The sequence below is a fragment of the Meles meles genome, chromosome 5, assembly GCF_922984935.1.
Source record: "Meles meles chromosome 5, mMelMel3.1 paternal haplotype, whole genome shotgun sequence".
NCBI lineage: Eukaryota > Metazoa > Chordata > Mammalia > Carnivora > Mustelidae > Meles > Meles meles.
Genome location: NC_060070.1, coordinates 82483886 through 82508941, shown reverse-complemented (window position 1 = coordinate 82508941; position 25056 = coordinate 82483886). Strand labels below are relative to the sequence as shown.

The 25056-nt window shown below is 39.5% G+C and overlaps 1 protein-coding gene across 2 annotated transcripts in view; it reads right to left on the bottom strand.

The window, feature by feature from the left end:
* The window catches only part of MAN1A1 (mannosidase alpha class 1A member 1), a 169747-nt gene that overhangs the window by 143297 nt on the left and 1394 nt on the right, over positions 1 to 25056 (bottom strand). The window lies entirely within an intron of this gene.

Sequence of the window (25056 nt, the reverse complement as noted above, 5' to 3'; positions counted from 1 at the left end):
TTAGGTTCAAACTATGGTTATTTTACTAAGATCGTAAGGGAGGATTGTTATCTTCCAGGAAAGGAGAGGTGACACTTGCCTTGCCCACATAACCTGGGGCAGTGTCAATGTTGCGAGAGGGGAATGAGCCTATTACCTTGGAGAAGATGGCCAAAAAAAAAAAACTTTTTTTTTTTTTTGGTCTAGAATACCCTAAAAATGGAGCCACTGATGAACTGAAGAGAGGAGCAGAGTTTGGGAACAGCAGCTCATATTAACTGGATAACTGAATTAATTTTTATTTTGGGACCTAAGTGTGTGCATGTGTACATGTCTGCATGTGTATTTAATGTTTGGCGAAAAAAATGTGCCACCATAAACAGACTCTTAACTACAGAGAGCAAACTGAGGGTTGCTGAAGGGGAGGTGGAGGGAAGGGATGAGCTAAATTGGTGATGGGAATTAAAGAGGGCACTTGTTGGGGCACCTGGGTGGCTCAGTGGTTAAAGTGTCTGCCTTCAGCTCAGGTCATGATCCCAGGGTTCTGGGATGGAGCCCCACATCAGGCTCTCTGCTCAGAGAGAAGCCTACTTCTCCCTCTCCCATTCCCCCTAGTTGTGTTCCCTCTTTTGCTGTCTCTCTCTCTGTCAAATAAATAAAATCTTAAAAAAAAAAAAAAAAGAGGGGACTTGCTGGAATGAGCACTGGGTATTGGTAAGTGATGAATCACTAAATTCTACTCCTGAAACTGATTTAACACTATATGTCAACCAACTGAAATTTAAATAAAAACTTGACATTAAAGGAAAAAAAAAACAAAGGCTATTGTTACTTAACTCATAGACTATCAACTACCAATGAATTTAACATTTGAGTCCCTATATTTTGTTTGCTTTTTGAGTGATCAAATCAAAACTGGACTTATACATTATTTATTTTCAAAATATTGTCTGGTAGCTGAAATTGCTCTAAACTGCTCTGAATGGTTGCATAATAATAAATCATATGATTTATCACAGAAATTATGGTAGCTAAGTCCTCTGTTCAAGCTTTAAATGACTGATTTGTTGTAGGGGTTATGGGGATGGGCACAAGTGGTTAGCAAAATAGGTATGTAATCAGGGTTCCTGGCTCACCTAGAAAACAGTAACTTTATGGAAGAATTTGTCTTTCCTCCACCTTGCTTGAAAAAAGTAAAATATTTCTTCAGAATGGGATAAATTATTTAAGTAAACATTGATCAAAGATGATGACTACATCATATTTTTGGAAGAAAATCTCAAATAATAGTTAAGGTACCTTCTATAATATAATTATCCACAGCGCTGGTAAAAACTGAATTACTCTAATACTTGCATCTGTTCTTGTTAACTATATTACATATCTTAAGCTATGTGAAAAGGCCTCTAGTTAAAAAAGTATGTAGAAAGGTATTTTTACTTAATACTGTGCTTTGAGTTAGTAAAACTAATACCACCAGCTGAAAGGTTTAATTGTTACCTACTTTTAGAGAGTTACATAGCTGAGTTACAATTTTTTCTTGAAAGTAAAATTTCTCACCGTCAAATATGTATATATATATATATATATATATACATATATATATATATATACTTATACATGAAAGAATACTACTTTCCTCTCTATGTTATTATAACTATACCAGATCCTGTTTAAAAAGGTCAGTATCCTTGTGATCTTCAACTATCAATTTCCATATAAAACTGACCCTCTTATAGTATGTATTTTCTCCTCATTGTTTGAACAATATTAGAATTCCATATCCTTCGTTTCTGGAAACGAGACTGTTGTTCCAAACAGAGAAGTATGACCTTCTACAGTTGACAGAAAATACCTTCCAAGTACTGAATATAAAATACTGTCCTTGGCTTAGGACTCTTTAACTCGATTTAAAACTCCTTGTTTAAAATGCTCCTCAGAACTAGGGGAGTGTTCTGCCTTCTCCCAGGATGCTCCGTCAGGATTTATGAGGAATCTGTCCATCCTCCCCGCTTCCTTAACCCTGTCTTAGAAGAAGTATGCCCTTCCAGCAACTAATCACTCACCTTTCAATTTACTGACAAAGATCTGAGGTCCTGGAATCTAATGTCAAAGGCATGGCCTGCAAATATTTATCCACGTTTGCCCAGTAAACAGGCTGGGCAAAGGTGAGGTGTTAGAGTGGCCTCAGCCCTCCACCATGCTGGCTGGCTGTAGAATGTGCTCTACAGCAGGAAGCTGCCAAAAATTCTGTCAGTCAGGCAGAGAGAAAATTCCAGAACAATTCAGTTAGCAATGGGGTACAACTGCCTGCCTCTTCTAGTACTGGACTCTGTAGATGCCAATTCCAACTCCATTCCCACAGGTTCCTTTGTGCCTGGCTGAACCTTTCATTCCTCCACAAACAACTGAGCATCTACAGCTACATGATCCACAGACCTTCAGTCCCTGTCTACTAGGGGTTAACTCTGCACAGCTGTATGTCTGTAAGTCTCATCAGTGCTACAAAGTACTTCAGTTCTGGTTCTACATATGCTTTTTCTCCTCTCTGGCTTTTTCTTTCGGCACTGGGCTTTGTTCAGTTTCGACCCATGACTACCGTGATACAGCACGCTGGTATCCTTTGAAACCGACTCACACCTCAACTCTATTCTCAGGATTACTGGTAACAATCTCTTGTAAAGAAACTGCCTTCCTACCATGGTGTCTAGCCTTTGGGCCCTGTTAGCCACTGGCCTAGTCCATCAAATAAAATGGCACTATACATGCTTATACGTATGTATACTTCCACAAGGCAAGAAGCATGGAGCTGGGATGCTTGCTACCAAGCTAATCCCATTTACAAGGTTTTTTTGGTTTTGTTTTTGTTTTTTTTTTCTTACTGAGTGACCTATATAGATGCTGATTCATTATAACTCAAGGTACCCTTCTTCTAAATCAAGTAATTCTTGACAGAGAAACTTAGGCATACCTCCATGTTTTCCTAAGAGTTCTTCCAAAATGTCCTCAGCACAAGGTTCAAAATAATGAAGTGGCGATACAAGATTTGGCAATAGCCATTTCAAAACTGAAGGATGGCTTTAACTACTTTTCAACTATTAAATAGCTTGATCTTTGGCGTGGTGCTCAAGGGTATAACCAAGTCCACAGTGAGTTGGTTGCTGACAGATAAGGTTCTCTATTCTAACAGCCTGAGATCACAGGAAAGAAACTGGACTTTGTCCAAACCCTTAAAAGATGCCAATTACACTTCAGCCCTCTTAATCATGAAGTCTGTGAAGAAGTAGTTATCACTGTTCTACCACTTCTGAAGAGTGTCACAAAAACAAACCTGTGAAGTTTAACAAAAGACCGCATTAAAAAATGTAATTCTGTTGTAAACCGCTTTTCCCAGTTTCGAGCCATGATGAAAAAGTATGGCAGATACATGGTTTGTATGGAAAATGTTTCATTTGCTCCTTTTAAGTGAAGTGCCTGGATGTTTTGCTTCTTACATGTAGATTCAAAGTTGTAACATAACAACCCCAAAAAGGATGGGGTGGATGTCATTCTCACGTCAGTGAACACTTTCCTTTAGCTGACATTCATGTAAACCAAGAATTTGTTAGCTACAACAAGAAAAATGCATTTCCACTCTAATATGATCACGGTCATGTATTTTATCAATACTTGGCAACTGCATCATGTAACATGAAATCAGTTATCAAGTAGTATGGAGCACCTAATTGGTACCCAGCATGTCAGTTTCCTTCTGCTTAATCCATAACAATTCACATCTCAGGCTGTTGCTGTCTTGTGGCTTTATTTCTCCAGGTAGACAACAGAGGGGAAAGTATGGGAATGCACCCAGATTCTTTCCTTTCCTTCCCAGGAAGTCAGGCTAACCAGTTTTCTGTACCCAGTGGTAATGCACATATTGATGACTAACAGACCCAGTCATCAGAAGGACAAATTCTGGGAGAAATAGATAGTGAGAAAGACAACTATAAATAGTTAAACTTGAGGTGGAGGTGACAGGAGGTGGGGTGGGGGAGAGAAAAGTTTAGTTGGAGAATATTCTAAACCACTAGTTATGTATGAGAAGGGAATGGGAGGAAGCGAAGACAGCAAACACACGAATCTTATATAATAGAAATAAAAAATGACACTGGCAAAAATATTCCGGGGCTTCCAAACCCTATGCTACAATGCAGGAAAATTCAAAATGGGTAACTACAATGGGTACTTTTCTTGACGATTACTGTGTTCCAATGTACACAGCAACAGCAGGTCCCCAGATTCAAGTAATTTCTTTCCTGTATCTCCAGAAGAACACTCACTGGAAAACTAGGAAATTAAGAAAATTAAAAATTTCACTCATTTCTTCACAGGAACAGAGTATTTCTCATACCTAATCATGTATTCAAGGGGTTAAGCACGCTCTTGTGAAATCTGTGTTACATATAAAAACAGACAAATAGATACGCAAAGGTTGGTTTGTTTAACACCAGAAGATGTTTTTTTCTTTTTATTTTATTGTAAAACTCAGGGTCCCATGACTGTCAGGCATGAATATCTTCAGTGTTAGAAGTCACTAAAGAAACATGATGATCTTATTTGCAGATGAAGTGGTTACTAAAACCATAAAATCCCACTGGTGTAAAACATGATTTTAAATCTCAGCACTACTGACACTTGGGGTGGATAATTCTTTGTTTGGGGGGGCCATCCTGTATTCTGCTGGATGTTTACCAGTATCCCTAGTTTCTACCCATTAGATGCCCTATGGCACATACCCCGATGTGATAGCCAATGTCTCCAGACATTGCCAAATGTCCCCTGGTGGGGGTGGAGGAGGGCAAAATAACCCCAGGTGAGAACCAATGGTCAAAACAAATAGTTCTATTAGAATAATAATCCAAATGCCTTTATAGAACTATGTACTAGGCGCAATGCAATTTAATCCTCAATAATAATTCTCATGAAATAGGATCCATCTTAGCCCCCATTTTACAGATGAGGAAACTGAGGTAGAGAGAGGTTAAGTGACTTGCCCAAGGTCACTGGACACATAAGTAGCAGAGAGGGAAGTTAGACCCAAGGAATCTGGCTCCAGAACATGTGCCCCTAATTTCTACATGATACCTTTCCTTCCCAGGATGTCATGCTAACCAGCTGATATAGGCAGAATATGTACAAATCAGAATTACTTTTCATTCAAGATTTTTAGTAGTCTAATAACACTGGGCATCTTATATACCCCTAGTGTGTTCAGAAGAGTCATCTGTAAAACAGGAACAATAATGAGATTAAAATAAGATACTTAAGATACTTGTAAGGTACTTAAGCCTCAAAAAGTTCTAAGAATAATGAATAGAATATTCCTTTATCTCTACTCTTTACATGTGTATATATCTTTGGTTTCTCTTCCCTGTTTAGCCACATATAGCAATTAGAATCAGTTATACAAAGAACTACTATAAAACCTGGATTCTTCTGCTTTGGGTTACCCCTACGGGTAACTGGAAGCCCAAGACGCCATCTGGGTTACAGTCTGGCTGAACACCAGCCACAGCAACAGGCCATCCAATATGCCAATGGCTGTTGAGCAGCTCTCGTACAGGCGCTTCACTGGGCTTCACAGACCGTATCACTCATAGTATCTGCAGACAGTAGGTAGAAATCCCCCCAAAGATGGACCCCTCCTAATCAGTGGGCCTGTGAGATGTAACTGCACAATACAAAAAGAGAGCTCGCAGATGTAATGAAAGTTACATCTAATTATCTACGGATAATTAAGATAACCTTAAAACACAGGGACAAGCCTGGATTACCTAGGTGGAGCCCATCTAGTCCCCTGAGGCCTTGAAAACAGAGAATGTTTTTTATCTGGAAGCAGAAGAGATGCACAGAAGGGAAAGACCGAGATCTGGCTGAGCAGCCGGTGACGTGGTCAGTTTGCAAACGGAGGGGCGATGGGAACATGAATGCAGGCAGCCTTGAGGAACGGAGAGGCTCCTCGCTGACAGCCAGCAAGGAAATTGGGACCTCAGCCCTGCCAACAATCTGAGCGGGCCTCTGAGGGATTCTTCTCCAGAGCCTGCATGCAGGTAAGGGCCCAGGCTGCCTTCACTCCGGCCTTATGAGACCTGGAGCAGAGAAGCCAAACAAGCCCACTCACTCTGACTCACAGAACTTATATATATATATATTTTAATATATTGTTTCAAGCTTCTACGTTTGTGATAATTTGTTAGAGCAACTAGAGAACACTAACACAGCATCCAACATGCCTGAACAAGGAAGGGCAGTCACTCACCCACCGCCACACCATGAATTACCGAGTGGCCAACAAGGTTTTAGAAATCCGGTCCTGCAACCTCCAAATTATTTCTTTCAATAACAGAGATCTGCATCATCCTGGAAGCAAATGGTTTTACATCCCTTTACTCATCGGCTCCTCACGACGGCCATGAGAGCCGTTTACAGACGAGAAAGGCTCAAAGGAGGCACTGTGTACTTACACAGGGTTGGCCTGTTAGTAAGTGACAAAGCCATGCGCTCCTTCATCTCTATGGCTTTGCGTGTGCTGCCTTTAACAGTAAAAATGTAATAAGTACAGTGGATTAAACAAAGCGAGGCACAAAAGCACAGAAAGACAAATGATTTTCTGCTGAAGGGAAACAGGTAAGAATTTGTGGAACTAATAAGATTTAAGTTGGGTCTGGATGGACAGGTAGGATTTCCAAAGATGAATGCTCAGACATGATTTTTTTTTTTTTTTTTTTGAAACACGGAGTCAAATTCTGGTGTGTGTGTTTGTGTGTTTTAATTGGTCACCATTAAAGCTGAAGTGTTTGGGCTTTATCCCATTATGAAGCATCACTATGAGAGGCTGTTAAATAGAGAGCATCTCTGGTTACGCACATTGGATTAATGGACTAGTATTTCACAGGTAAGTTTGTATCACACTTAAAGGAACACGAAAATGCTGGTGAACTATCATTTCAAGGGCACAGAATTTTCTGTAGTGGGTATATAGCAGAATCCCAGAGGGTCTGCCTCTAACAAGTAGTCCTATGACAAAGACACTTCCAATGAGATAAATGCAGCAGAGACGGAGAGAGACCTCTGTGTAGCCAGGCAACCCTGTCTTCTCCAACACTCAGGAGGCTCCGTGCCATGGTTATATCGGTACTAAAAATCAATACTCCACCCCTTGGCCACAGCTGATTAGACACCTAACTACAACTGGGTCAGATTCTCCATTCTGGGAATTTGGGATTCAATCTCTGAGACACTTTTTGGAATATTTGTACTTGTACTCATTGGGCATGTAAACTAAAGGACTGAGTTGTAGAGAGCCTGTTTGCAGAGTAAAGAATAAGGCAGCTATATCTAGAGACAAAAGGTCAAGTAGCCCAGGATAAGAAACTAGAGGAATGGCCGTCTTGGTTCCAGCGGCTTCCAGATTCCTCGTTCCAGGCCCTGTGGCGTCTTGCTGCATTTCTTGACTTGGATCCATGAGATACCCTCTCTTATCTTTATAATAAATATCCCTCTGCACTTATTTTAACACAAATTGAGTGGATTTATATTCTTACAAACAAATGATCCTTGCATCAAATTCTCAAAAAAAGCATTTGTGACCATGTGTCTTTTCTCTGTTCCAAACACTTGGGAAAACCCCAAGACTAGGTCAATCTACATAGCTGCCTTCTTCAAATATGTCAGAGTGGCTGAATCTTGCTAAAGAAGATCAAACAAGTGAACAGATGGGTCCATCACAAATCCATGGCCACTAGCCCCAACAGTGTGCCAGAAGCCGCCTGCTTCTCTAGTCAACTTTCTTGTTGCCCCTGGTCATCCTGCAGCCACCACTGCATCCTCCAGTCCCAATTGCTATGGCCTTCTTAAAAGAACCGTCCCTGTGCTTCCCTATCTCGCCTGCCATAAGGATTCCACTCCAAACATGCCACACAACATGTTCCAGTAGGGGGTCGATTCCTGCCAGCCTATTACCAAATCCGAAAGCCAATTCTTAGTCCTTCTCTTGTTTCTCAGCATCATTTGACACTGCTGAGACTCACAGCTTAAAATGTTAAATATTAAAAAATGCCTCAGGGTGTCGCACTCTACTGGTTTTTCTTTCTGTGCTTCTGATATCCTTGCCTGTTGTCTCTTCCTCTAGGAATCCCTTAAATGTTGATGTTCCTTAGGCTTCAGGTCCTGGGCTCCTGTTAATAGGGACACTGGATCCCTGAGGGAGCTTAACTAGGTCTTAAGCCTAAAGGTTTTAAGATTAGTATTTCTAGTTCAGTCCTGTCTTTGCAGCGCTTACTGTGAACTTCCACACTTGGACATCTTTCTCATTTAATGCAAAACACCCCAAACACCCCAAATCAAATTCATCTCACCTCTTCCCTCTTCTCCTTTGCTTGGGTCCACCTCATTACCCCATATACAAAAACCAGGAACCCAAGCATTGTTTCAACTTACTTCCTCCTTCCACCTTCCTATAAATGTTCACCAAGTTCTGTAAATGTTATCTTTTACATATCTCAAGGATTTGTGCACTTGGTCTCTCCCACCATCCCTATGTGAAGTAAGCCATCGTCACCTCTCACCTGGATTACTGCAAAGCCTAACATGTGCATGACTCTAGCCTTATCCAAAAATGCAAATCTGATATTATTTGTCCAGTGTATCATCACTTAGGACAAAGTAAACATGCTTTGTTGTTACTTCTACACAAAATCAGTAACAAGGCTTACTCTGACTCACAAACCTTTTTTGGTAATATATCTCATATGAATTTAAAATTAACATTTCACTTGTATTAATAGGTCATACTTTATGAACTGTCCCCTTACAATTAAATAATTGTAAAATTATTCTAAAATTTAGAAGTCATAGTTGCCCCAAGACTAAGGGGTGAAAAGGAAGCACATTTAGACTTTCTTTCAGAGACTGTCCTCTTTCTCCCCGTCTTGACTTAAACAACTTTCCAGAACTTCCCATTGTTTTCATTAATGTAAAGTATGTAATGTATAGTAATGTAAAGTATAATGTAAAGTATTATTTTAGATAATTAAACACACACAATCATGTGTCTATATCATGTACAAACATATTATTAAGGTATACACACATACATTAATACACACTAATAAACACGTGCTTCATGTTAAACACAATATTATTAAGAGAAGCTTTTCCAAACAAACTGATCATGGGATTAACTTTCAGAGTAAGTGTAAAAACAAACCAAGACAACAACTAAGGAACCAAAAACCAAAATGAAAACAAACAAAAGCAAATGCCAGCACCTTGTTTACCACAGGCTGAGATGGGATATCACCAGCCCTCATGGTCCTACCTCCCCTCTCGTTCTCAGGCAAAGGAGTGAATTTGTGACCCCAGTTCCTTAGTCAAAATGGGCAAGATCCTTGAGGATGCCATGGGAGCCATGGGAGAAGGATGGTATCTGACAGACTCAATGTCAAATTCCAGGTGGAGCACCAGGATCTCTGGAACCCGAGGCAATTTGTGTGACCTTTCTTGGCCTCGATTTCCTCTGTGTAAAATGGGGGAAAATAATACCAAATTCACAGGGTTGTTCTGAGAATGAAGTGAGTTTATGTATGTAAACGGTTAGCACAGCACCTAACAAGAAACAAATACTCAACAATGGTATGCTGTAATTACGTTCATATTTTTCACCACTCTAGAATTAAAATTACAGATAAAAGAGACAAAAATCTATGCAAAATTGAGATTATAAAAATCAACTTCTTGGTTGTTTTAATTATATATAGATCAAGCTACACAGAAAATCACTTAAAGAGACTATTCTCAGAACAAGAAGAATAACATGCGGGACACCTGGGTGGCTCAGTGGTTTAAGCCTCTGCCTTCGGCTCAGGTCATGGTCTCAGGGTCCTGGGATCGAGCCCCGCATCGGGCTCTCTGCTTGGCGGGGAGCCTGCTTCCCCCTCTCTCTCTGTCTGCCTCTCTGCTTACTTGTGACCTCTCTCTCTCTAAGAAAAAAAAAAAAAAAAAGAAGAATAACATGCATTCTACTGGGAGAAAGAAGGAAGCATATTATAGAGTATAACTAAGAAGTGGTATTTTTTATTAAATGTGTGGTCTTAACTGCTCCCTCTATTTTAAGCCTAGAGAAGAGGAGGAAATTATCAGGTATTGTTGTTGTTGTTCAGCAAATTAATAGCTGAAGTTTTAAAAGTCAAAGAATAAATAAGTTATTTTAAATATTCAGGCAAAATTCTGTTCAAGAAAGAAATATCCAACTAGGGTCTTCTTACATGATGAAGGAAAACTCTAGGATTCATTATATACAGACGTTCTCTCTTGTGATCACTCATGTGCTCTGTGCTCCCGGCGTTTGTGAAGGCAGGGTACTCCGGAGTGAAGTAAGGGCCTGGTGATCTCACCTGGAGATGGAGGAAGAGTCGTCCCTCCCTGCCAGTTTACTTTACCACCTTCAGAACAGCTCTAGAAAGCGCTGTCTGCAGAAATCCCCCAGTGCTTTGGAAAGCCCTAACAACTCTAAGGTGATGCCTGAGATTTCAAATCAATCAAAGGCATTCCTTCCAGAGATAGTCTTCCAGCAATTCCACTGAGAGCCAAGGCCCACAGATATGCTAACCAATCATATAACTAGACAGTTTTCTCCCTTAGGAATTCTGAAACCTAGCAGTAAGTGCCCCACAGGTCAGGGAAAAGGTGGTCTGTCTGTGCACAGGTGCTAATGTCTGGTGTTCACATCTCACACTTCTGGAAAAGCATGAGTGCGCTTAGTTCTCTGCTGATAGGCACTATCGGTTCCTGAGAATAAGGGACTAGTCTAACATTTACAGTCCCACTTCTTCCACTCTTCTGCTCTCCACCTTTGTGTCATTAGCTCCCCCTCTCTGTGAGAGAAGACACGAAAGGATGGAGGATGATTAACAGCGTGGGTAAAAACCATGACAGAAAAAGACAGCTAAATTAAGACACCTAAAACTAATACTTGACTACCTGCGGCATATTTGGCTATAAACTCCTAAACCTCTATTTCCCCATTAAAGCCAAAGTTAGAGGAGTTAGTTCAAAGCTGTTACTTATCAAGAACACATACATCCAGATTTGTTTTCCTAATGAGAAATCTATAGTCGGTTCACTCAAATCTAGCATTATAGTTTCATAAACTTCCAGTCCCCAAAGAAGTCTCTTCTAAATGCTTAAATTCTAACGTCTTTATCTTATGAAAAGCTGGGGTGTAATTCTCGTGATCACAGGTGGGTGGAGAACTACAACCACACAAGCAACTATACTGAATCCCAGATTTACAGGCAGATTCTAGTGGAACTACATTAAAGAAGCATTAAGAAATAGATGAACAGCCTTTTCTTCAAGGGCAGCTGTTTTTAAACCTCTGTATTTTAGTTCATCACACTATGCTCTGTCTTGGAATAGGACTCTTTCCTATTTATAAAATTCTTGTCTGTTTGATGTCAATCAATTTTAGAAACATTGACGAGGCTTGGGAAATGCAAGTATATTTTGATTTTAACTTTTCCTCTCTTCCTCACCACGAATGGCAAGGAGATTTAAAATTCTAAGACTGAAGAAACAGATGGGGGGAGGGGAGGCATAAAAAAAAAGAGCTAGAGAAAAAGGATACTAAACACATACTTGTGCTCAGCAAAGAATACTCTTACCTCTCTACATTAATCAAGTTTTATTAAATAAACCCTACTCTGAAACCTAATATGAAATAACTTAAAAATTAAAAATAAAATCATAGGTCAAAATGTTTCTATTATTTTAGGTTGAATCATAAGAACTTAAGCCTAAATTCAGCCAAAATGTTTTTCACAAAGTCTTTAAGAATATAATGTTCCAATAAAAGGAAGTAAACTTTTAGAACATTAGTTGATGTTCTGTTTCCAAATCTAATCCTCCAGGCATAAACTACAAAGTTAATAAAGAGCAGATTAAAACCAACCAAGAACAAATTATTAATTCCGTTTTTCCATTTCACTCTTCAATTCTTGTTTTAAATGCAGTAGGAATCTCTGCTGCAGACAGTTAAAGCTGCAGCAGCTCTAATAATCAACGGATCTTATCACAAAGGGTGTAGATACTTTCTAAATGAAAGCACCATATGCCTAATTACTGAGCTAAATTTATACATGTAGCTATCTCTGAATGAAACATTTTCAGCCTTTCGGCTCACAGAATATTTCTTTTCATGCCATTAAGGTATTTCTCGAGATTTCATTCTTCTCCTTTTTCCCCTCTCCCCCAGTCTGAGTGTCGTGTGACACATCAGGCCAGGAAGCCAGAGGTAACTGGACACTGATGAATGGTCACGGTCTCCGTGGTCTTCTCAAGGATGAGCATCCCTTCTATGAGATAACAATTGAAACGAGGCAAAAGAATGCTTACTTTCCTGCTACAGGAAGCAGGAATTTTGGCAACAACAACCAAAGAGGGAGGTAACAGCAGAAAATACAAGCTAGTATTGGTTAATGCAACGATATTGCAGCCAAAGCTTCCTTTTCTTTCTTGGAAATGACTTCTCAAATCCAGTTACTTACCGACAACCCCCTTCTCAACAAAAGTCAGAGCTTATTACTCTGAACAATCCCTAGTTACTGATAAATAAATACTATTTATTGAATAATGAATACTATGTGCCAGGTATTATGCTGAGAAATTCACATGCATTTCCTACTTCAATTCTCATAATGAGAATTGCACAAAGAGAAATGTTAGTTCCATTTCACAGGTGTCGAAAGGGAGGCTCAGAGGGTTTGTACTCTGTCACAGTGCCTCACAGTCTGACTAGAATTTTGGAGATATACTTAAATCGTTTCCCAATTTGGTTACATTTAAGACAAATTGCCTTCCATTGTTATATTCTGGGCTGTGAACCTATGGTTCAGAAAAAGATGTCTCCATACTTAAGGAGTCAAACATCTAGTTGAAAGATAACATATATGTCCATGAAATTAGCAACCCACAGGGCAGAGCCAGAAATAACAAATGTCGTGACAGTTCGGAAAAGGGAGAGAGATCAGTAAATGTTGGGATTGTGAGAAAGGGCTTGGAGGACCTGAATGCTGAGCACGTAAGAGGACATTCCAATTGAAAGGAATAAACTAAACAAGGCAAAGCCCTTAACTAGTTGTGTTTTGGAGGTGGTAACGATCCAACCTTAGCTCAAGCAGTTTCGTTTAGTTTAACTACAGCTAAAGCCCCTTCTTATTTAAGAGCTATGAATCAAGAAGCAAACTGAGGCAGATTTAGAGAAGACCATGATTACCAGCCTAAGGAAGGAGACTTCTTCATTCTAGTACAATGTTTTTCACACTCTAGTCCCTGGACCAGCCATATCAGTCACCTGGGAACATGTTAAAAATACAAATTCTGCAGCCCATTCAGATCTACTAAATCAGAAACTCCGGGGGCAGTGCCCAGCAATCTATGTGCGTTAATCTGTCCCCCACAGGATTCTGAAGCTGTCTGAAGTTTGAATCCCTACTCCATTGGAAAAACCTCGGGGATAGGTGACTTGAGAGAAGTGGCATTTTAGGAAAACTAATCTAATAGTGATCTACAGAATGAATTGGAAAAGGGACCATTTACAAATTCATAAAATTCACAGAGCTTCTACCATGCAATTATTTACATGAGACAGCCCTTTTCAGGGCCTACAAAATATTAAATTGGAAAACAGAAGACCAAGGTTCTTTTCCAAAATATCACACCTTCTTACAGAGAAAATTATTAGATTCTAATTTCTCTAGTGGAAAATAACCCCTAACCTATTACTTTTCATTTCAGTGTGGTACTGTAAACATTACTTATAAAAACATCATTGTCTAAAAATATTTGCTGGGGAGGGGAGCAGGGGGTGACCCAAGCCAACTTTAATTAGGTGTCTCATGTATAAAAATATTCAGTTAAGTGTTGACTTTCAAAGGAATATCACAAGTATCTACAATAATTTCACCGATGTTACATCTGCCCAAAAGATTTTTTTATGGACAACCTGCACAGCCAGTTTATGAGTCATAGAAAATGAACACAGTTTTTCACTTTATAAATCATTGTGAAAACAACTTTAAAATGGGAAAAGGTGTTTCCTATGTTGATTGATCTCTATTTACCAGATCTGGTTCTGAATGAATTTGACTATTATAAAATATGAAGCTTTCCCTCAAAAGACAATGGCTTGTAGCCTATGAGGATACACAGAAGGAGCTCCAAAGATGAGTGGACCCCATTTTTGGATTCTGTAATTATATCAAGTGGGGGGGATGTGTGTCACACTCAAACTGAGTAACTCCTCTTGGTATGTTTGCTTAAATAAGCACATTCATTCAACAAATATTTATTGAGTCTTCTTATGGGCAAGGCCCAGGGTTAGCTGACCCACTAGGTGCATGAGGGGGAAGCTCTTTATCTTGCTCTCCACACGGTAGTCCTGGAAGAGATTCAGGACTCTGAAGAGCTGACTTCTGGAGGGAGAGAAAACAAGTACTTCTAACCTGTGCTATGACTTTATCTTATTACTGATAGAACACTTAGTAGATCATAATTTTTATTCACCCTAACTGCTAAAGCAGCTTAACATGGTAGTTAATAAATCATCTTCATTTTTTTATGCTTCTCAAATTGCCCAACCCATCCAGCTTCCTTTTTGTTGGTGGTGGGGTTGTTTTTAAGCTACTGATTTCTTCATCATGCATTCTAAGCCAAGTAACCCCTAGGAGACATAAATAATGAAGACTAACCAAAATGCTTAATATAAGTAAATGTACACAATGTATTAAATACACACCAATTACTACATAAAGTTCCTTTTACACTTAATAAGAATGCCTTATAAAATTGCTGACTTGGGCTAATAACTCCTGAAAACACAGTATGTCTGTAGAAGCATTTCTAATTACGAGATGAAAACCTGTAGTTGACTAGATACATTATAACATTCCACACTGCTAGTTGACTACAAAAATAACATGTCTCAGAGAACAGCATCCTAAATATTCTAAAATTACTATCATCTCAAGCCACAATTTATAAAAATAATATAGTACATTTATGTCAATCGTTATTCCCCATGTTAACACAGTCTCAAAGCCAAATTTAAAGAGTTCTGGCATTTGGCAGACTTTTATGAATTAACCAAGGTCAGAATAAAAATACATTTTGAAATGTGCAGCTCCTCACTATCTTAAAAATGCCTGAATAAAAAGACATTGAGGGAGTAGCAAAAAAATAAAATAAAAGCCCAAACCTCATAAACAAATCATGCTTTTTTTAAATTCTCAAGATACCTTAAACAAAATGCATATTTATCATAATTAAAACACTAAAGGCCTCTAACACATGACATAGAATGTAATTTTTCTTCTGTAAGAATTCATCTTAGTAAGACTTGCCATTTTCTGGCATCACTAAAATCACTTCTGAAATTCTATTTGGAGTATTTTTGATCTCCAACTCTAAACTTAAAATATTAGGAAACCAACCTGATGAATTCTATAAAAAAGAAGGATTCCTCCCACCTTCCCCAGATCTTCAGAGAGGTCAATACTTTCCTCAAATATATGATGCAAAAGCCCAACTATAACCTAACAATGACTATGAGCTGAAGGGAGCTGGATGGGTCTTAGCTGAGGTGTTTGATAAGTACTCCTATCAATATTTTTTATCCTAAGTGACCAACTCAGGGAAGAAGCAAATTTTGTGTTAAGGTGTTTTTTTTTTTTTCCTTTTAAATAAAATGTTGTCTGTCATTTTACAGGCCCTTGCCTCCTTTGAGAGCCCCTATGCCCCATCAGCCAGCTTATTAGATCCATCTTCTCCAATAGACACTCCATTCCTTAGGCGTCCATGCTTTGCCTTTTCCCCAAATTCTGCCCCTTTAGCAACTTCCTTGTTCTATCCAACTCACAATGAGGAAATGCAACTAGTCAACCAACACAGAAGAAAATGTTGCTCTAAGAAAAGCAAACTAAATATACAGGATACCGTTTCATAACCTATGAAATTTACAAAGACTTAATAGACTACATTCACTATATTACAAGAGAAAGTATAAACTGTTTCTGAAAAGTAATCCCTCAAAATGTACTGTGATCCTTTGACTCATTCATTTCCTCTTTCAGGAACTTAAGGGGAAATCCTCTTTAAGGGGCGGGGGGCGGGGGGTGGTCAGGGCAATGAAAAATAAGATGGAAACCTAACGGACAAAGGTGTTTATCTCAGCGTATTTTTTCAAAAACAAAAAAACTGGAAATGACCTAAATGTGCAGGTCCAAGGGAATGTTTAAACTGTGATGCTTGTACTTCACACATTAGGATATCATAAAATGACACTTCCAAAGAAAATGAGAAATCATGCATGTATAGTGTGGTTATATCTGTGGGGGGAAAAACCCTCTACATGTTCGGGTGGGGTAGTGTTGGGTTACCTGTGACTAAGTGATAGGGATATGAAGGATATATTTTTCTTTTTTCAATTTCTGTGTACGTTCAAAATGGTTCTTCCTAAGCCAGCATTAGTTTGTAATGAAATAAGACAATGAAAGACACTTCCTTCTTCTACAAACCTATTCTTACTCTTGCTAAGACAAATCTCAAAGTACAATAAGTTCTGCTGGGCAACTTGAGTGATACACTTTTAACAGCAGCTTTAAGAAGTAATACATCAACAAAAGGGAGGCAGGGATGGTGAAATTTCAGGCAGCTGGGAATGAGATTTTGCCGCTAGGAACACATGCCTGGGCTTCCTTAATCATTCTATGGGACTGTCCTTTTGCCTTATGCCCTAATAGAGATACAGTGAGGAAACACACCCTTTGAGCAGCTCCAGCACATATTCTTGTGAAAGGGGAACTAGGGTCAGACAATCATGCCCAAACATCAGTTCAGGGAAGCTGGACTTGACCACACCTAGCATGGGCTAAGCCCTCAACCCCCCTATCCAGGAGCCCTTTGGTCCCTTAGAAGAATTAAGTCTTCCTCACAGGACTTTGGAAAGACAATTCAGTGAGAAAGGACAGGGCAGATAAGAGTTTCCAGTAGTCCCTGCATGGCCTGAATTCGCTCACCCCCACAGTTGTTCACAGGTCTGTGTCTAGAGCCCATGGGCACACTTTTCCTCATAACCCCTATAATGTCAGCAAATAGGCATGTCCACCAGTGCTGCCGCAGAGATGCTGATAGTGCCTGCGGTGCCCTGTTATCAGACCTCCCAGGAAGCTGGCGAGCTTCTGCAGCTTCTCACCCCCTCTTCTACACTTCCTCTCCCACCCAGCACCCTCCCTGGAAGGACTGGGGGCGGGACAGTCCTATGGGAGATCCACATACAACAGCGTGAAGATGTGCAAATTAAAGACACTATAATAAGGCCTGCGTGACACTTAACAGAAAGGCTGTAGAGCAAGTGTGAGGAGAACACAGTGGGGAAGGTCGGGGAAGGGCCTTTGATAAGCTTAATAACCAGGGAGACCAACCGACTGACAGAAAAAAGGAAGTGAGGGAGGCATTCTAGTTACTGGGTGGCTCGGTGGGTTGAGCCGCTGCCTTTGGCTCGGGTCGTGATCTCAGGGTCCTGGGATCGAGTCCCGCGTCGGGCTTTCTGCTCGGCGGGGAGCCTGCTTCTCTCTCTCTCTCTCTGCCTGCCTCTCAGCCTACTTGTGATCTCTCTCTGTCAAATGAATAAAAAAAAAAAAAAAAGACAACTGAATACAAAGGATAGTGGGCTTTTTAATTTTATTATCTCTGTTCTGGATTATCTGCAGGACTGCTGGGCTCTAATGTACCTAAAGCAACTGCCAGAGGATTCAGGAGGCAAAGGAGGGCTGTGCCTTTTAAATGCTCTTAAGCCTTAATTTCATTTGGTTTTCTTTCAAGTACCTAAGGATCACACAAGTCTTTATCAGGACCCAGTGGGGGTAGGGCAGTGCTGCCACTTCTTCAGAGCCAAGGAATTAGCCAGTCTTGCTTCCTCCGGCAACACCTCACCAAGCAAGGAGGTTCCTCTCTCCCTTTAGGACGGTCTCAAGGGGCTTCTCACTACTGGGCTGCCATTCAGAGTTGAGAGGAGGGAGGGCCAGGACAGCCAGCCTCCAAAACATATGTTCTCATTAGAGTCAAGAAATCACAAGCCAAGTGTGGCCTTCAGGCTAAGAGGCAGTTCCCAGCTCTGACTTTAGTGCATTGGGGAATCTCAGGAAGTCACAGCTCGCTGGGCCCTGTGTCTCACATGGAAAATGAAGACCGGGCTTCAGGATCTCAGAGGTCTTTCTGGGCCCAAAACCCTAATAAATCTCACTTTGTGGCTCTCAAAGAAGGGCAAAATCTTGGAGTTACAAAGTACAACTGACTGATGTGAATTTTGATTATTAGATGATAGATTGCGCTCTGACTATAGAATTGATCATAATTAAGTATATTTCTGTCAAGTTTGGAGTAATTTTTTTCTCATTTCTTAAAAACATTCCTCCAAAGGTAAAACTGGTGAAAAAGCACTTTCCTCAATTTCCCTTTCTATTTTGGGGAACGGAGTCAATGCCTCAAGTACTGTGTTTCCTCTGAGAAAGGGCCGCTTCAGATACGGGCACATCTGACTATGAGAAAGAGACCAAGTCTCAAATACTTGAAGTACAGAAGCTGAAGAAGTATATACCATTTTAGAGAGACCTAAAGTTTTTTTTGGAATTTGGAAGGAATCGGAGAAAATCAGAGTTGACAGTAACACAATAAAATCATAGCTGTCTGGAAAGATCATCTTGATGAACTGGAAATGTATTCTTTTAAGCACCAAACGTGATTTGAACTGTTTCTGGTAACTTTTTAAGACTTCGTTATCCACTTCCTGATTTACCCAACATTATGAAACGAAGGAATCTTACATTGATGGCTTTAGGCAGTGGCTAATAACAGTAATAATAGTAGGATTTATCCATCATTCACAGCATGCCCGATACCATTCTAAGTGTTGCTGGGGATGACCACACTTAAGCCTTCTGATCTAACAAAATGGGTGCCCACTGTTGTCTTCATTTTATAAATGAGAAAACTGAAGCTCTGAAAGATTCAATCACAACTTGCCTCAGGTCGCTAAAAGGCAGGAATTCAGGTCCTGGTCAACTGCCTCCAGACCAGCTCTTCACACCCAAACAGTGCTGCAAGGGGACAGAGCAGGAACAGGCCAGGGTATCCAGACTCTCTCTAGAACCTACCTGGGTGAAGAGAACCGTGCTCCTACGATACAGAGCCTGTAGCTTGTTGTAATTTTTAATGTATGTTTACTTTTTAAATAATATGTAGTCCTTTAGGCTAGTCATTAATTCTTCTGTTACATATCATGCAATGTCAAGACTAAGTAGGTTTGTAGTTTCAAAGAGCTCCCCATGCTGCACACTCCTCTTCTCTAAGCTGCCCCTCTTCTCCTATCCTTCCTTTTTGCCTCCCCACCTCTCTTTGTAAAGAATGTCCAACTGAATGATTACAATGGTCTCTGCTTCCTGCTAAGATCTTTATCAACAGAAAAAAAAAAAATGTCATATCAAACTTTTCCTGGGTGGCTTTAAAAAGAAGAGGTTTCTTGGGGCACCTGGGTGGCTCAGTGGGTTAAAGCCTTTGCCTTCGGCTCAGGTCATGATCTCAGGGTTCTGGGATCTAGCCCCGCATGGGGCTCCCTGCTCTGTGGGGAGCCTGCTTCCTCCTCTCTCTCTGCCTGTTGCTCTGCCTACTTGTGACCTCTATCTGTCAAATAAATAAAATCTTTAAAAAAAAAATAAAAAGAAGAGGTTTCTAAATCATGCCACTAATAAGGTTTTAAAAAATGACTATAGTTAATGTAACTTAACTAATATAAGGTCAAATTTATAATACTGCAGAACTGTGTTTTGTAATCATTCTCCATGAGAGTCTGCAAATAATGAATATGGCCTGTCCATTTATATACTTCTGTGGCATTCTACTTAGGAGGAAAGCCATGTTAAGGCAGTGAGCAACAGTCACCATGGATCTGGCTTCCATCCTCCACTCAACTCTAATGTGATTTCCAGAATAATCTCTGTCTCAGTTGTGTCTACTGTAAAATAAGCAAGCCGAGCTATCTCTAAGAACTATACAGAGGAAGACTTTATGACTTAGAGCATATGTTTACTTTTAAAAATCAGAGAGTTAAAATTTTTATGGCATATTGTTGGTAGAAGAAAAAATCTGAATAGTTTGTGTAAATAATCTTTAAACATGTTTGGGAGTGAGGGTTAAGCGGGGGCTGGTTAGAGTCAGTTCAAACTACTTAACACTAAGACTTAACACCAGACTAAGAACTGATGGAAAAGTCATGACTTAATTTTCCCAAAGAAAGAATCTCTTCCTTAAACTACCAAATACTGGTTTCTCCTTTACCCTTTTTGTCTGCTTAGGGGAAAGGCATTTCATAGTATCTCTGGAATCCATGGGGTAGATGTTCCTATTTTGATCAATCAAAACTCACCTTTGACACACACACACATTTTTATGGTTTTGTAGGTTATAAAGAACTTGAAAGGTCACACAGGTTCTCTATTGAGCTATGGGCTATAAGCAGGTTCCAGTGCAGTTCTGATCTACCCATGTATATTTATCTCTCATCACTCACACTGATCTGTAGGCATTCCTCCCCTCTGACCTTGGGACACATGCTTGAAACTCTTTATTGAAGAATTTGTACTACCATAGCTTATGGAATAATTCAATAGAAATATTGAAGTAAGTCCTCCACTGAATTTGAACAAATTCAGATTTCATACAAAGACACTTACTGTGCATGTGAAATACTAAGATAAATTTCTCAGGATGGTTTATTTTATGAGCGCACTTAAAAAAATAGAGAAGCATTGGCTCAAAAATGCATTTTTTATCCACTTTTCACAACTTAACTAGGTTCTAAGTCCTATGAATTTTAAGGTACCTGGTAAGAGGAGGACAGAATATTCCTCTCAACAAATTATCAATAACTTACAGAAAATTAGGCTGGGCATAATTGATCACCCATTAACAATCTTTTCTTGCTTCCATATATTAATGTTCAACAGTCAGCATCTACTCTACCACTTAAACTGTTGAAATCCTAATTTATTCATTTACTTATTAAAGAGAAAAAATTTTTACAATTACTCTATAACCTCTCTGCTCTGGGGAAAGACCTAAGAGTCGGGGAATCTTGTATTTACCTATTGCCAATGTCAGGTATGTTTCAGAGTAGGGTGAGCAGAACTGGCAAGGTAAGTCAAGGGTATTTAAGTTCCTCTGGAGTCAGGTCTTCAAATTCTGGCTTTTATTATTTTGCAGATGTTATTTTCCACAGCAGAACTACCCATACAGATAAACTGGAAAGTTAAGTCTTTAAAATAAAAGTATTAGTCTGTCTGGGTAGATTATTCCTATGTCGAATCTTTAATTAAAGCATTAATCATCAAAAGTTAACAAAAATGATAGACTCAAGAACAACATAAGGTTAGTGTGTAAGGCACAAAAACATATTTTAACCATTAGCCATCAATATGAACATTTTCTTTAAACTTATGATCATATAAGTAGGTCTGGAATAAAAAAACTAAAGAATGCTTTGAGAAACCTAAAGACACTGTGAGCCCCACGGCTGACCAATCCCAAAGCCTTAACTGAGAGACCCAAAGCTGACTGTCAGCCCCTTCACTCCTACCCTGTTTAGGTTAGTGGAGATTCCAGTTTGAGAAGGTAAGAATACCCTCTGACAAGTTGTTTTTAGCCCCTATTACTCAAGGACTCCCCTTAATTCCAGGAGATGAAAACCAAAATTAATCATCCTCTAAGTTAGGATTATGGCTCTACTACTAAAAAAACAGTACAAGTCCTTTGTAAAGGCTCAAACCAAAAAACAAAAAAATAAAAGAAAGAAAGAAGCTTCTTGATTTTAAAAAAGGGTTAAGGTAGAAGAGGAACTAGACTATTCTTTTAAAAATTCTACGGTGCTATTTTAACTTCTGCCCTTCATTATTTTAACACTGCTTTTTAAAAACTAAGGATAACTTTAGTGCAATTTTTAAAAAATCAAACTCATGAAAATGTGTACTATGTATTATAAAATTCAGGGAAATTCCAGAGCCAGTTTATTTACAAAGTTTTTATGGGAGGGAGCATCTTGATTTCAATTTTAAGTATTACATCAAAGACTTACCATCCATCAAGTTAGTACTGGAAAGCATATAATGGCTTTTTGTGAAGGGAGCTAGGCAATGTCCGATTTGAAATTACAATGGTCTCAGGCACAGATTTGTTAAAAATTTATCAAAGTAGCAGTAACACAATCGTGTTGGCAATATAAAAATACTATTAGCTTTCTTTAAACCAAATTTACAAATTTAATGTTTGGCTCAAAAATTAGAGTTTAAGCTCTCAACATATTAGATTTGCCTATACTTTCTAAATTTTAGCTATGAAACTGTTAGTACATTCAGGTGTGATAGAGAGCCTACGTATATAAAGAGAACTAGAAAACACAGGAACAAAAAAGATAAAACCAAGGCAAAGATCCACTGGGCCATGCCAAAGAAGTCCATGGTGGTGCCAGAAACTGAATAGAAAAGTGTGAATTTGAAGTGCAGTGCTCTATTCACAATAGGTAACCACTCTTTCCTTTCTAAAACTGAACATTTTCAGCACAGTTTTAGAATAGCACGATTTTTTTTTTTTTTTTTTTTTGGTTTACAAAGGAACGCATCTGCCCGAACTAATCTGATGAAAAACCATAATCCATTTCTCCCCATTAGCTTTTGACTAAATACTGAAGCAAATTATGCTAGCTTTTTTGGGTTCTCACGGCAACATGGAATTTAAAAGAACACATTTAGTTCCACCACTTTATGCAAGACTGGACAGTTTCAAAACATCTAAGTGCTAAGATGTTAGCACCACACAGATACAGAAGGCTACATACATTTTCTTTACATGGCTAATTAAGACCTTTTGATTTAGAGAGACAGATAACACAGATTCAATAGAAGCAGATAGGCATACCGTTGATATGCTGTCCTCAATTCCCACTGCTTCTGCTCTTAATGCACTTTTAGTCACTATTGCTTGGTACTGATAGCTTTTCAACATCCATGCATCTCTAGGATTTAAAATAATTTCCTTGGACAACTGTGATCTGCACTAACTGGCAGCTCATAGGAATTCAGGGCATGAAATTTGCGAACTGCACTGCTTTAAACTTAAGGGAAACATAAACATACAGTTTTAGGGTTAATTTACCTATGGTTTTGTCTGGATATTTTTAGGGAGAATGGGAGATGAAGAGGTGAGGGAAACTGGTGAGAAATAAAGCTTTTTTTTTTTTTTTTAAAGATTTTATTTATTTGACAGAGAGAGATCACAAGTAGGCAGAGAGGCAGGCAGAGAGAGTGAGAGGGAAGCAGGCTCCCTGCCAAGCAGAGAGCCCGATGCGGGACTTGATCCCAGGACCCTGAGATCATGACCTGAGCCGAAGGCAGCGGCTTAAACCACTGAGCCACCCAGGCGCCCGAGAAATAAAGCTTTTTATCCACTTTTCTAGTTTGGTGTCCCTGACGGGATTTCATGAAGAAGGCAATCTGCTAGAGAGAAGTCAAGGGCATGAAATCCATTCCTCCAAGTCTTCTTCTATGCCTGAAGAAGGGTCCCAAAGCAGAAAGGCTGATGGGCTTGAAGGAAGCTATCTGCACAGAACGATGAAGGCACCGTCTTTGTGCCTAGGGTAAATTCAAAGGGCCCAAATCTACTTTGACCTGCTCAATTACCACTAAACCACGTTCATCTGGTCTTAAAGTCACAAATCCCATAGCAATCAAGCTGCCTCCATTCTGTAGGTACTCAAGCTAAACACCTCTTCATGAACTCAAAATTCTGTTTACTCTCTGAGAATGAGAACGCTTCCTTTCTTGATTACCTACCCAATGTCAAACATAAAATTTATTTTCACAGAGGCTCTGACATTTTTTAAATGCCAAAATATTACTTCCACTTACAACGCATTTTAGAAATCCGAATTAAGATTTGGGATGAAATGCTTTTAATTTGGTTCCTACAGCTCTTGGATTGTGTTAAAAATCCAGGCTGGCATAATTTCACACAGGAGAGTAGCTGTGGAAGGAAGCATGTCCACAAAGAACCTGCTGACTAGTGACAGGGGACTGGGAGGAAGTCCTGGTTTCGAGTCCTTTATCACTAACTGATTCTGGGGCTTTGGGCCCCTCAAATTTCATCTTTAAACTGACAGTCTTAAATGACTTTAGAGGTCCCTCTCAGCTTTAAGCCAGTTAAGTGGACATATGCTACAGGTGCTAACTGAAAATTATGAGAAATAAACTATGAAAGACTTATCAAAGTCCATGTTTGTCTTAGATTAAGTTTGTCATCTTTGTGCTGCTGTAGAGGCAAACCTGTTGCGTCACATAAAATACTCTTTTTCTGACTACACTAGAAATGCAAGAGACAATTGGCTGGCTTTTTAAATTTTTCATTTTTTAAAATGTAAACAACAGTGTGCCCCCAAGATAGGAAGTTCTCAGGTTTTACCTCTCTAATCTGTAAGTACACACAGGATGCCACCTGGCACCTTCAGCCACATGACTGAAGGCCAGGGTGTGCTGGCTGTTAGAACCTTTTGATCCTCTGTGATCAATACTTTGCGTTTACATCCAACCTTCATTTCCAGCCCAGTCCAAGCTTCAGTAGGGGGCTGTTTAGGACCCTCATTGTCAATGTTCTCCGGGACGATTAACCCATACAGGCCAGTGAAAGAGGAGGTTTGCACAACACCCCACCTGCTCATGTACTTAATACCTATCTCACGTAGTTTATGCTTACCAGAGCACGCAAATTAAAAGCAACGGGATCCAACCTCAGATCTTAATTGGCCACATCTACTGCGATAGTAAAAACAAACAAACAAACAACAAACAAAACGAAAGAACCTTTCACATTGCACCTGATGGAAGAGGAAAAGCTCTATGCCCCTTTACACTGTAATGTTAGTCTTTAGAGTTTCAAAGGTTT